Source organism: Anomaloglossus baeobatrachus, chromosome 5 (genome assembly GCF_048569485.1).
Source record: "Anomaloglossus baeobatrachus isolate aAnoBae1 chromosome 5, aAnoBae1.hap1, whole genome shotgun sequence".
Classification (NCBI taxonomy): domain Eukaryota; kingdom Metazoa; phylum Chordata; class Amphibia; order Anura; family Aromobatidae; genus Anomaloglossus; species Anomaloglossus baeobatrachus.
In genome coordinates, this window is record NC_134357.1 from 453,868,489 (window position 1) to 453,882,289 (window position 13,801).

Genomic DNA, 13,801 nt, shown 5'->3' on the forward strand with positions numbered 1-13,801 from the left:
GATTTGCCCTTTCCTAGTCCCTTTGTAGTAATGTGCCCTTTCCTAATTAACATGTAGCAATGTGCCCATCTTTTCCCTTGTAGTAATGTGCCCATCCTTGTCCCCTGTAGTAATGTGCACATCCTTACCCCATATAGTAATGTGCCCCTTCCTAGTCTCCTTGTAGCACTGTGCCCATCTTGTCCCTTATAGTATTGTGCCTATCCTTGTCCCCATCCTGTAGTAATGTACACATCCTTGTCTTCATCTTGTAGTAACGTTCCCATCCTAGTCCCCTATGGTAATGTGTCCATCTTGTCACCTGTAGTAATGTGCTCATCCTTGTCCTCATCCTGTAGTAATGTGCCCATCCTTGTCCTCATCCTGTAGTAATGTGCCCATCCTTGTCCCCTGTAACAATGCGTCCTTTCCTAGTCCCTTTGTGATAATGTGCCCATCATTGTCCGTATCCTGTAGTAATATGTCCACTCTTGTCCACTCTAGTAATGTACCCTTTCCTAGTTCCCTTGCTCATCCTTGTCCTCATCCTGTAGTAATGTGCCCATCATTATCCTCATCCTTTAGTAATGTGCCAATCCTTGTCCTCTGTAGTAATGTGCCCTTTTCTAGTCCCTTTGTAATAATGTGCCCATCATTGTCCCCATCCTGCAGTAATATGTCCACCCTTGTCCCCTGTAGTAATGTACCCTTTCCTAGTTCCCTTGTAGTAATGTGCCCATCTTATCCCTTGTAGTAATGTGCCCATCCTTGTCTCCATCCTGTAGTGATGTACCCATCTTTTTCCCCATCCTGTAATGTGCCCATCCTTGACCACTTCCTGTAGTAATGTGCCCATCCTTGTCCTCTGTAGTAATGTGCCCTTTCCTCGTCCCCTTGTAGTAATTTATCCATCCTTGTCCCCTCTAGTAATGTGCCCATCAGTGTCCCGTGTGGTAATGTGCCCATCCTGTCCCTTGTAGCAATATGAACATCCTTGTCCCCATCCTGTAGTATTATGCCCATCTTATCCCCTGTAGTAATGTACCCATCCTTGTCCCCTGTAGTAATGTGCGCATCCTTGTCCCCATACTGTAGTAATATGCCCATCTTTGTTCCCATCCTGTAGTAATGTACCCATCCTTGTCTTGGCCTGCTTGCACAACCCGATCAGGTGAGATCATTAATCTCTATTTTTTCCTGCGCTCCCTCTCTCCAAATTTTATTTTGCATCATTGTCCCATCTTGTCCCCTGTAGTAATGTGCACATCCTTGTGCCCTGAAGCAATGTGCCCATCCTTGTGCCCATGCTGGTACTCTTATTGTAGTAATGTACCATCCTGTAGTAATATCCCTATTATGTCGTTGTTCACATACAAAAAAAAAAGATTCTGCTCACCTGTCCTCCATTCCCTTGGTGTCCTCTTGCTTGCTTCCTGCAGCCCGCAGGCACATAGATCCCGTCATGATTGTGGCCCAGTACATGAGGCTGCTGCCATTAGTGCTTTCCTTCAGGGAAATGATTTACCCTTTCCTAGTCCCTTTGTAGTAATGTGCCCTTTCCTAGTTAACATGTAGCAATGTGCCCATCTTTTCCCTTGTAGTAATATGCCCATCCTTGTCCCTTGTAGTAATGTGCACATCCTTACCCCATGTAGTAATGTACTCTTTCCTAGTCTCCTTGTAGCACTGTGCCCATCTTGTCCCTTATAGTATTGTGCCTATCCTTGTCCCTATCCTGTAGTAATGAACACATCCTTGTCTTCATCTTGTAGTAATGTGCCCATCTTGTCCCCTGTAGTAATGTGCTCATCCTTGTCCTCATCCTGTAGTAATGTGCTAATCCTTGTCCCCTGTAGTAATGCCTCCTTTCCTAGTTTCTTTGTAATATGTACACATCATTGTCCCCATCCTGTAGTAATATGTCCACCCTTGTCCCCTCTAGTAATATACCCTTTCCTAGTTCCCTTGCTCATCCTTGTCCTTATCCTGTAGTAATGTGCCCATCATTGTCCTCATCCTTTAGTAATGTGCCAATCCTTGTCCCCTGTAGTAATGTGCCCTTTCCTAGTCCCTTTGTAATAATGTTCCCATCATTTTCTCCATCCTGTAGTAATATGTCCACCCTTGTCCCCTGTAGTAATGTGCCCTTTCCTAGTTCCCTTGTAGTAATGTGCCCATCTTATCCCTTGTAGTAATGTGCCCATCCTTGTCTCCATCCTGTAGTGATGTACCCATCTTTCTCCCCATCCTGAAATAATGTGCCCATCCTTGTCCCCACCCTGTAGTAATGTGCCCATCCTTGTCCTCTGTACTAATGTGCCCTTTCCTAGTCCCCTTGTAGTAATTTATCCATCCTTGTTCCCTCTAGTAATGTGCCCATCCTTGTTCCCTCTAGTAATGTGCCCATCCTTGTCCCCTTTAGTAATGTACCCATGCTTGTCCCCTGCAGAACTGTGCCCTTTTCAAGCCCCACTGTAGTAATTTGCCAATCCTTGTACCCTGTAGTAATGCACCCATCCTTGCCCCTTGTAGTAATGTGACCTTTCCTAGTCCCCTTGTAGTAATGTGCCATCCTTGTCCCCTGTGGTATTGTGCCCATCTTGTCCTCTTTAGTAATGTGCCCATCCTTATCCTCTGTAGTAATGTGACCATCCTTATTCACGTCCTATAGTGTTATGCCAATTTCGTCCCCTGTAGTAATGTATCCATCCTTGTGCCCTGTAGTAATGTACCCATCCTTGATCCCTTTTATTAATGTGCCCATCATTGTCCCCTGTAGTAATGTGCCCTTTCCTTGTCTCCTTATAGTAATGTGCCCATCCTTCTTCCCATCCTGTAGTAATGTGCCCATCCTTGTCACCTGTAGTAATGTACCCATCCTTCTCCCCTGTAGTAAGGTGCCCTTTCCTAGTCCCCTTGTAGTAATGGGCCCATCCTTGTCCTCTGTAGTAATGTGCCCATTTTGTCCTCTGTAGTAATGTGTCCCATCGTTGTGTCCATCCTTTAGTAATGTCTTTATCCCCATCCTGTAGTAATGTGCCCATCCTTGTCCCCTTGTAGTAATGTGCCCATCCTTGTCCCCATCTAATAGTAATGTGCTTATCCTTGTCGTCATCCTGTAGTAATGCGCCCATCCTTGTCCCCATCCTGTAGTAATGTAGTGTCCATCCTTGTCCCCTGTAGTAATGTACCCATCCTTATCCCCTGTGGTAATGTACCCTTTCCTAGTCCCCTTGTAGTAATGTGCCCATCCTGGTCCTCATCCTGTAGTAATGTGCCCATCCTTCTCCCCTGTAGTATTGTGCCTATCCTTGTCCCCTGTAGTAAAGTGCCCTTTCCCAGTCCCCTTGTAGTAATGGGCCCATCCTTGTCCTCTGTGGTAATGTGCCAATCCTTGTCCCCTGTATTAATGTGCCCATCTTGTCCTCTGTAGTAATGTGTCCCATCCTTGTATCCATCCTGTAGTATTTTGCTCATCTTTGTCCCCATCCAATAATAATGAGCTCATCCTTGTCCCCATCCTGTAGTAATGTACTCATCTTTGTCTTAGCCTGCTTGCACAACCCGATCAGGTGAGTTCATTCATCTCTATTTTTTCTTGGGCTACCAATACAAGTACGCACATAGCGCTCCCTCTCCAAATTTTTTTTGCATCTTTGTCCCCTGTGATAATGTGCCCATCTTGTCCCTTGTAGTAATGTTCATATCCTTGTGCCCTGTAGGAATGTGCCCATCCTTGTGCCCATACTGGTACTCTAGTAGTAATGTCCCTTGCTCTAGTGATATCCCCTATTATGCCATTGTTCACATGCAAAAAAAAGAAGATTTTTCTTACCTGTCCTCCATTCCCTCGGTGTCCTCCTACATACTTCTTGCAGCCCGCAGGCACATAGATCCCATCATGATTGGGGCCCGGTGCATGGTGCTGCCGCCATTAGCACTTTCCTTCAGGGGAATAATCGGTGGCACTGTGCACAGAAGCTTTCTTCACATCTTTACCAATGGCAGCTACCGGCCAATCAGAGGCTAGCAGCTGGCGTCATACACCCACGTCAGCTGCTGGCCTCTGCTTGGCCGGCGGCTGCCATTGGTAAAAATGTACAGAGACAAGCTTCACTGCGCTGGTTTGCAAATTATTCACCTGAAGTAAAGTGCTGACGGTGGGGGCCCGTATCTCGGGCCGCAATCGTCATGGGGTCTAGGTGCCAGCGGGCCGCAAGAAGCAGCAACAGGGGCCGCATGCTGCCCATGCGCCGCGTGTTTGAGACTCCTGCTCTATCTAATACTGCATGTTATTCTGCACATTCACTGAAGTATCTTCATTTTATATACCAGTTCAGTTTCTGCGCTGTTGGTTTTGCATACATGTTTTTTTTTCTATTTTAATTGAGCCAATAAAATGTACTATTTTATCTTACATCTTTGTAACAATTTTTTTGCTCTGCACTTTTTTCATAAGTTTCTATTCCTTTGTGCTTATGGGCTAATAGATACCCTGCTTCTTTATACTGTACATATTTAGGTTTACATCTTTCTGTAGAGCAACAATTCTTTTTCAGATCTTCAGAGAATTCTTTGCCGTGAGGTCTTATGTTGAACTTTCAGTGACCAGTATGAGAGTGTGTGAGAGGTAACACCAAATTTACCACACCTGCTCCCCAGTCACACCTGAGACCTTGTAATACTAATAAATAGCTAATTGGGCACAATTTGGCCATTTTCACTTAGGGGTGTACTCACTTTTCTTGCCAGCGGTTTAGACATTAATGGCTGTGTGTTGAGTTATTTAGAGGACACACCCCATTTACATTGTATCAAAGTTTCATATCTACAATGTTGTCCCATGAAGAATATAAAATATTTACAAAAATGTGAGGGGTGTACTCTCTTTAGTGATATACTGTATATTTTTGTTCATAGGGGGTAGTATTATAGTAGCTATATATTCTTGTACATAGTGGGCAGTATTATAGTATTTATATTCCTGTACATAGTAGGCAGTCTTGTAGTTATATTCTTGTACACAGTAGTAGTATTATACTAGTTATATTCTTCCACATAGGGGGTAGTATTATAGTAGTTATATTCTTGTACATAGGAGTAGTATTATAGTAGTTGTATTCGTGTACATAGGAGGCAGTATTATAGTAGTTATATTCTTGTACATAGGGGCAGTATGATAGTAGTTATATTCTTCTATATAGGGGCAGTATCATAATACTTATATTCTTGTAAATAGGGGCAGTATTATAGTTATATTCTAGTACATAGGAGCAGTATTATAGTAGATATATTCTTGTACATAGGGGGCAGTATTATAGTTGTTATATTCTTGTACATAGAAGCAGTATTATACATAGGGGCAGTATTATAGTAGTTATATTCTAGTACATAGAAGCAGTATTATACATAGGGGCAGTATTATAGTAGTTATATTCTAGTACCTAGGGGGAAGAATTATGGTAGTTATATTCTATTGTAATATGCATGTCAGTTTTTTCCTTTTATTAACCATATGGGTATGGGGTCATTCACTGGGGTTAGGGAGACTTTTGTTTTAGTCAATAATTTGGTGGTTTTTTTTTTTAAGGTAAATATAGATTAACTAGAAGGTGGCCCGATTCTACGCATCGGGTATTCTAGAATTTACGTATTGTGTAGTTCATGTATGATTTTTGTTTTATATATATATATATATATATATATATAAATATATATATATGTTGTTGTGTGTAGTTACCAAGTGTTTGTGTAGGGCGGTGTACATGTTCTGGGTGTTGTCTGGGTGTGGCGGGGGGTGAGAGCGGTGTTATATGTGTGTTGCGTTGTTTGTGGAGCTCTGTGTGTCTGTCGCGTTGTGTGTGTGTGTGTTGCGCGGTTTGTGTGGGTGTGGTGTGTTTTGGGGGAGGTATGTTTTGTGCAATGTGTGTGTTGTGCGGTATGTGTGTATATTTATGTATGCCGCGGTGTTTGTGTGTTGGGTGTTGTGTGTGTGCAGCGTTGTCTGTGTGTGTGGGTGTCTGTGTATGGCGGTGTTTGTGGTTCCCTGTGTGTGTGTGTGTGTGTGTTGGGGGGAGGTGTGCACCTCCCATCGTGCTCCATCCCCCATGCTGCACACCCCCCATCATGCCCCATCCCCTATGCTGCGCATTCCCCATCGTGCTCCATCCCCCATGCTGCGCATTCCCCATCGTGCTCCATCCCTCATGCTGCGCACTCCCCATCATGCTCCTTCCTCCATGCTGCGCACTCCCCATCGTGCTCCATCCTCCATGCTGCGCACTCCCCATCATGCTCCATCCCCCATGCTGCGCACCCCCCATCGTGCTACATCCCCCATGCTGTGCACCCCCCATCGTGCTACATCCCCCATGCTGTGCACCCCCCATCGTGCTACATCCCTCATCGTGCTACATCCCCCATCGTGCTACATCCCCCATGCTGCGCACCCGCCATCGTGCTCCATCCGCCATGCTGCGCACTCCCCATCGTGCTACATCCGCCATGCTGCGCACTCCCCATCGTGCTACATCCCCCATGCTGCGCACTCCCCATCGTGCTACATCCCCCATGCTGCGCACTCCCCATCGTGCTACATCCCCCATGCTGCGCACCCCCCATCGTGCTACATCCCCCATCGTGCTACATCCCCCATCGTGCTACATCCCCCATGCTGCGCACTCCCCATCGTGCTACATCCCCCATGCTGCGCACCCGCCATCGTGCTCCATCCGCCATGCTGCGCACTCCCCATCGTGCTACATCCCCCATGCTGCGCACTCCCCATCGTGCTACATCCCCCATGCTGCGCACTCCCCATCGTGCTACATCCCCCATGCTGCGCACCCCCCATCGTGCTACATCCCCCATCGTGCTACATCCCCCATCGTGCTACATCCCCCATGCTGCGCACTCCCCATCGTGCTACATCCCCCATGCTGCGCACCCGCCATCGTGCTCCATCCGCCATGCTGCGCACTCCCCATCGTGCTACATCCCCCATGCTGCGCACTCCCCATCGTGCTACATCCCCCATGCTGCGCACTCCCCATCGTGCTACATCCCCCATGCTGTGCACTCCCCATCGTGCTACATCCCCCATGCTGCGCACTCCCCATCGTGCTACATCCCCCATGCTGCGCATCCCCCATCGTGCTACATCCCCCATCGTGCTACATCCCCCATCGTGCTACATCCCCCATGCTGCGCACTCCCCATCGTGCTACATCCCCCATGCTGCGCACCCGCCATCATGCTCCATCCGCCATGCTGCGCACTCCCCATCGTGTTACATCCCCCATGCTGCGCACTCCCCATCGTGCTACATCCCCCATGCTGCGCACCTCCCCATCGTGCTACATCCCCCATGCTGCGCACCTCCCCATCGTGCTCCATCCCCCATGCTGCGCACCTCCCCATCGTGCTACATCCCCCATGCTGCGCACTCCCCATCGTGCTCCATCCCCCATGCTGCGCACTCCCCATCGTGCTACATCCCCCATGCTGCACACTCCCCATCGTGCTACATCCCCCATGCTGAGCACTCCCCATCGTGCTACATCCCCCATGCTGCGCACTCCCCATCGTGCTACATCCCCCATGCTGCGCACCCCCCATCGTGCTACATCCCCCATGCTGCGCACCCCCCATCGTGCTACATCCCCCATGCTGCGCACTCCCCATCGTGCTACATCCCCCATGCTGCGCACCCCATCGTGCTACATCCCCCATGCTGCGCACCCCCCATCGTGCTACATCCCCCATGCTGCGCACCCCATCATGCTACATCCCCCATACTGCGCACCCCCCATCGTGCTACATCCCCCATGCTGCGCACCCCCCATCGTGCTACATCCCCCATGCTATAATAGTTCTCCTATTATACTCAGAGAGGAGTATAATAGGAGGACTGTAATAGGAGGAGTAGTCCTGGGGGGAGAGGAGTATAATGCCGGCTCCCTGCACATGTGTACCGGGAGCCGGTGTACACTGGTAACTATGATACACATCGGGTAACTAAGGGACCTTAGTTACCCGATGTGTATAATGGTTACCTGCGTTCACGGCCTCCGTCAAGATCCCAGCATCGCAAGGTTATGTCTGGCGCTGCTGGGATCGTGACGGAGCCGGTGTAGAAGCAAGCGATATCCCAGGATGTTGTGAGTGTGTGGATGTGATGTGTGAGGTGTGTGTGAGAGTTAGTGTGATCTGATGTGTGTGTGTGTACTCACCTGGGAGTCGGAGCTCCGTGTCAGTTGGGCCAGAGCGAGTGTGCATTGCGTGAGGGGGGCGGGGCCTGCAGAGAGCCGGGGCGAGAGGCCAATCCGTGTGGGGGTGCGGGGCTATGGTGAGCTTTGTGTCACCGTAAGGACACAATAAGGACACAATTTTGGAGCATGACAGACAGACAGACAGACACACAGACAGACAGAATAAGGCAATTATATATATAGATAAATGTAGAATCATTGATTGATTGTAGGATGGGGTCAGGGAATTTCACGGTAATTTCATTGTTAGTTCAAAACAGACTTTAGACTGATATTTTTTCTGCATTGCGTGGCTTTGTGTAAATTATTGGGTAACAAATAAACAGGAATTTTATCCCATAATGATTCTCTTATGTGGGTCTGGCATTAGGGCAGGGTAATCTGGTCAAATGTCCAGGACCACATCACTTTGGGGGTCCCCAGCGCCTGCAGCAGGAGCTACACTGACTAGTGTAGTTTCCGATGTGGAGACTGAGGACCTTTGATGACATCACAATCATGCAATCAGTCATGTGATCGCGATATCACCACAGATTTTGCACTCTGCAACGTCAGAAGGGCTGGAGAGGTGATGGAATGGTGATGATAAGTGTGTGTGTGTTTAGAATGTATTGGCTCCTGCTGATAAATATATATATATATATATATATATATATATATATATTTAGAATGTAGAATGTATGGGCTTCTAACTATCGCGGGTGCAGCGGAGTGCCATTATAAGCTCCCATTTGAGCACCTGTGACGTAATCGTGGGTCACTATGGGTTGCTATGACATCAGAGGGTCTGTTGAAGACCTCCGTGCTTGTCATTACAGCGCTCCTTTGAAACCTGCTTGTGGCCGGGTTTCAAAGGAGACTGTGATTTTTCAATATATGCAGCAATACTCTGGTATATACTGTGACATTGCTGTTTATAGCACAAGCGATCAGACAATTGCAGGTTATAGTTCCATCAGGGACAAAGTATCCCCAAAGTCTTCCTGCAAAAAAAAAAAAACAGTGCTGATATGTCTATGTAGACAGAAAAATAAAACATTTATGGAAGAAGGAGAGGAGAAAAGGAAAGCACAAAAACTGAAATTGTCTACGTCGCGATGGGGTTAGTGAAAACATCAAAATATATAGGTCTTGGTAGGTATATATGGGTTTGTATGCATGTCTGTATGAAGATACTCTGTGTATATGGCACGCCCGTGCCAGGGCCGTGGGGCACTCGTTACCGGGCCGCGGTTCTGTTTCTCAGACGTCGCGGTGGCGAGGCCCGGTTCCATGACCCTGGTGCTGTCGTTTAAATATAAAAGGGATGATGACAGTTATTTATGATGCCACCTGTGGTATGCTTCAAGTTGGGTGCCGCCGCTGCGGGATGAGGACCCCCGGGGCAGATGGTGATGCAGCTTGGTTGGTACAGCTCTCCACAGGCAGTAGTAGGTGATGGCAGGAGTAGAGGGCCGGAGGTGCAGGCGAATAACGGAGCGACACAGGAATGCAGTCTCAAGGCTTTTGCTCACTGTAGCAGGTTCGAAGGAAACACGACTAGTCAGTGACCGCCTCTGGAGTGCTGGGTTCCACTGTGAAGGGCTCCAGCTGATCCCAGGTAACTCGGAGGTTAAGTCCGGTGCACCTTTCTTATGTACCTTCCCTGGTCGTCTTCCTGCGCTGACTTCTCTTCCGCCTGTCCCGTGCCTACGCACACAGTGCCCTGAGCCAGTGTCCACGGGCCCTGTCAGGTGGCTTGAAGCTCTAACCCTTGGCCCTATGTGGTCACCTTCCAGCGGATTCCTGTGCGGAGTTGGCTTTGGTACTAGATGTGTCCTTAGTCTCTGGTTTTTACAAGCGGAGCACGTTGGTTCTTCTCCTCTAGTCTAGGGACCAGTCCCCAATCTGCAGCCAAGTCCTTCCACTCTGTTGCTGTATGTGCAACAGGGCCACGGGAGTATGGCGCACTTCCCAAGGTCCCTAGGACCCCTTCTGTCCTGCGCCTGGGTTGAGCTGCACTAGCTCCAGACCACAGGTCTTTCCTCCTCCACTGCTCCTTATCGACTTCCTAACTTTCTGTCACAGACTGCTCCCACTAACTAGACTCCACCCCCCAGGTGTCGGATTAGGGGAAGGCTGGTACCATCATCAGTGGTGGCTATACATAGCATTAATGGAACCAAACCCCAACCCTGACCTGGTGGTGAGCTGCTAATGTGAGTGTTGTATGTTTTGTGTGCATACCACTGGATGACGTCCACCATACTTCGGGATGGGATACCACACCTCTGGCTGAGGTGCAGTGCCTCTGTGGTGACTGAAACCTCAGGGGCGCCACATATACAGATGTGTGTATGTGCTCAGTGTACACATACGTGTGTATGTGCTCAGTATACACATGTGTATGTGTAATATGCATTATGTGTAACATGCTGTGTGTATGTAGCATCCACATTTATGAATCCCAGATGCACAGATAAGAATTCATAGGTGTAAAGATGTCGGCAATTGCCCAACAAATGAGCAAAATGCTGCTCATTCATCAGGTGATTGTATTGTTCATGCCGGAACAAAAATCATTGTATTCAGCAGCACGTCGCTCTGTGTAACTGCAGAAGTGCTGCGGATAGCATAATACTGTAGGGGATAGATTGATCTACTAGTGAGTTGTCTGTGCCAATCATTCTTCTTTCTGTGTAAAAAGGCCAGGAAACAAGTGGTGAACAACTTCAATATTGTCAATTGCAAGCACGTTGATACTTATATATTTTTTTTAACTGAGATAGACCTGAGAAAGGTTTCTTAATAAGTCAAAATGTGTAGTCTGATGTTTTTATAATATTTCATTGTACTTAACAATGTAAATATATACATTTACTTTTTTTTAAATTAAGCAACTTATGGACCAATTGGCTAGCTTCACTGGGAGCACCAACTGAGAAAGCAAAAATAGGTGCCCACTCTTTGTTTTTTTGTGTTGGTGTTAGGATAAAAGCTGAATCGATCTGTACACTAAAGGGAACTTTGCATGCTGCGACATCGCTAACGATATATCGTGGGGTCACGGTGTTTGTAACACACATCCGGCGTTGTTAGCGACATTGCAGCGTGTGACACCTAGGAGCGACGATCAACAATCGCAAAAACGTCAAAAATCATTGATCGTTGACACGTCGCTCCTTTTCATAATATCGTTGGTGGTGCATGCCGCTGGATGTTCGTCATTCCTGCGGCATCACATATCGCTATGTGTGACACCGCAGGAACGACAAACATCTCCTTACCTGCGTCCACCGGCAATGAGGAAGGAAGGAGGTGGGCGGGATATTCCGCCCGCTCATCTTTGCCCCTCCGCTTCTATTGGACGGCTGCCGTGTGATGTCGCTGTGACGCCGCACGAACCGCCCCCTTAGAAAGGAGGCGGTTCGCCGGCCACAGCGACGTCGCAGGGAAGGTAATTCCGTGTGACGGGTGTAAGCGATGTTGTGCGCCGCGGGTTGCCGATGCGGGTATGCTCGCTAGTAATATCAATAGCGATATCGCAGCGTGTAAAGTACCCTTTAGTCTATAGTATATGTCAGAAGGAGCTTTTGCCAACATATACTGTACTGTAATATACCCATAGGACTCCATTCACCAGATGGAGGCCCAAATTGTATCCTTCTGGCCTTTGTCCTTCAGGTGTGCGTCTGCGTGCTGTTTGTTTTACCATATAGGATAGCACAACAGACTGCGTCTTCCAATACAGAGGGCCACTGTAGAAAAGCATATATCATGTGGTATATCTGTGACGCCCTGGGCAAGCCAGGGGTCACAGGTCATCACACCACCACACCCTACATCCCAGTTAGGAACACCAAAGCTACTTAAATCCTTGTTGCCTTCCTCCAGGGGCTGATGTTCACACCAGGGGGTGGGCCAGGCGGTTGGCTCCGCCCACCGAGGAGTACACAGCCCTGGAGGCAGGAGGAACCAAGCAGTCAGCTCAGGGAAGAGCTTGAGTCAAGTGAGAGGAAGCAAGTTGAGTTAAAAGAAGTAGAAGGAAGTGGTAGAAGAGCTAAGTGAAAGTGAAGTGGTAGTAGAGCAAAGAAGAAAGGAGTAAAAGTGAGCGTAGAAAGACCTGACGTTGGTCCGGCTAAGTGCAGGACAGTGTCAGCAAGGTCAGCAACAGCGGTGATCGTCTGGAGGGGGACTGCTCGGAGGTTGCTGGAAGGACCGCGGACGGGTAGTGGCCCGGCGGTCTGGAGCAGTATACGAAGGACAGTCAGCACCAGGGCAGGGGCCTCTCGGACCCCGGTAAGGCTAGGAGTCGCCATAATTTGCCAAATCCGCCAGTGAAGGGGACGTCGATCCCCCAACAACCAAGTCCCAACTGAAGGCAAAAGTCCAACCATTAAGGAGGAACACCGCCACCGCCAGGGCACCAGTTCCTCGGGGCCAGCGTCTGCGATCAAAGCAGGGCTCCTCCGGCCCATATCCAAGCCGGGGAGCGGGTTACCGGTGGAACCCATCGCTACCAACACAGAAACACTAGGTGCAGGTCAGAGGGACATCACCGTTACCTACTGGAGAGCAAGTGCAGCCGTCCGTGGGAACCGTCTTTCCAGCCGTGTGGTTTACCGTAAAACTGTGTCAACGTCTCAGGCTGAGTGAGTACCACAGTGCCGCAAGGCACCGCGCTGCCCCCGCGTCCCTGCGCCCACCAGGCCCTGCACCTACCACACCATCCCTGGGCCCCGGGATCACCAACCCCTACCCACGGAGGGGCAACACAACAACCGGCTGCTCCGCATCACCACTCCCGGGATCCCCATATTGAGCAGCGGTGGTGCTACAAATCACCACAACCGTGGGTGGCGTCACGGACAATAGACTATATCCCAAAACCCAATCCCCTTTCACTCACTGGCGAGGAGCGCCGCTCGAAAACCCCCGGGATCCGGCCCACCGCTCGAGCCACCACTGAGCAGCAGCAGCCGGACCCGAGCAGAGGGGTGAGCGAGGTGCCGGCACCCTCCTCCCTGCCCGCGACATATCTTTTTTAAATTGGGTCCCTACAATGAACAAATGCCTATGGAGCCATACTGATTGTGCCCATTGTATGCTCCAAAATCCCTACAGTGGCACAAATGTAGTATGTACCTATTCTACCTGTTACAGGTCTTATGCATTCTAGGAGATAATAAAGACCTTCTTTGTAGGAAAATACTAAAGCCTGCTTTACACGAGACGATAGATTGTGCGATAGCACAATCGATCATACCCGCCCCCGTCGTTTTTGCGTCACGGGCAATTAGTTGCCCATGGCACACAAACTCGTTTAACCCCTGTCACACGTACTTACCTTCCGGACAACCTCGCTGTGGGCGACGAACGTCCACTTCCTGGAGTGGGCGGGACGTTCGGCGTCACAGCGATGTCACACGGCAGGCGGCCAAAAGAAGCGGAGGGGCGGAGATGAACGGGATGTAAACATCCCGCCCACCTCCTTCCTTCCATTAAGCCGTGGGGTGCCGCGGGAGGCAGGGTAAAGCTGCTGTTCATCGTTCCCGTCGTGTCACACGGAGCAA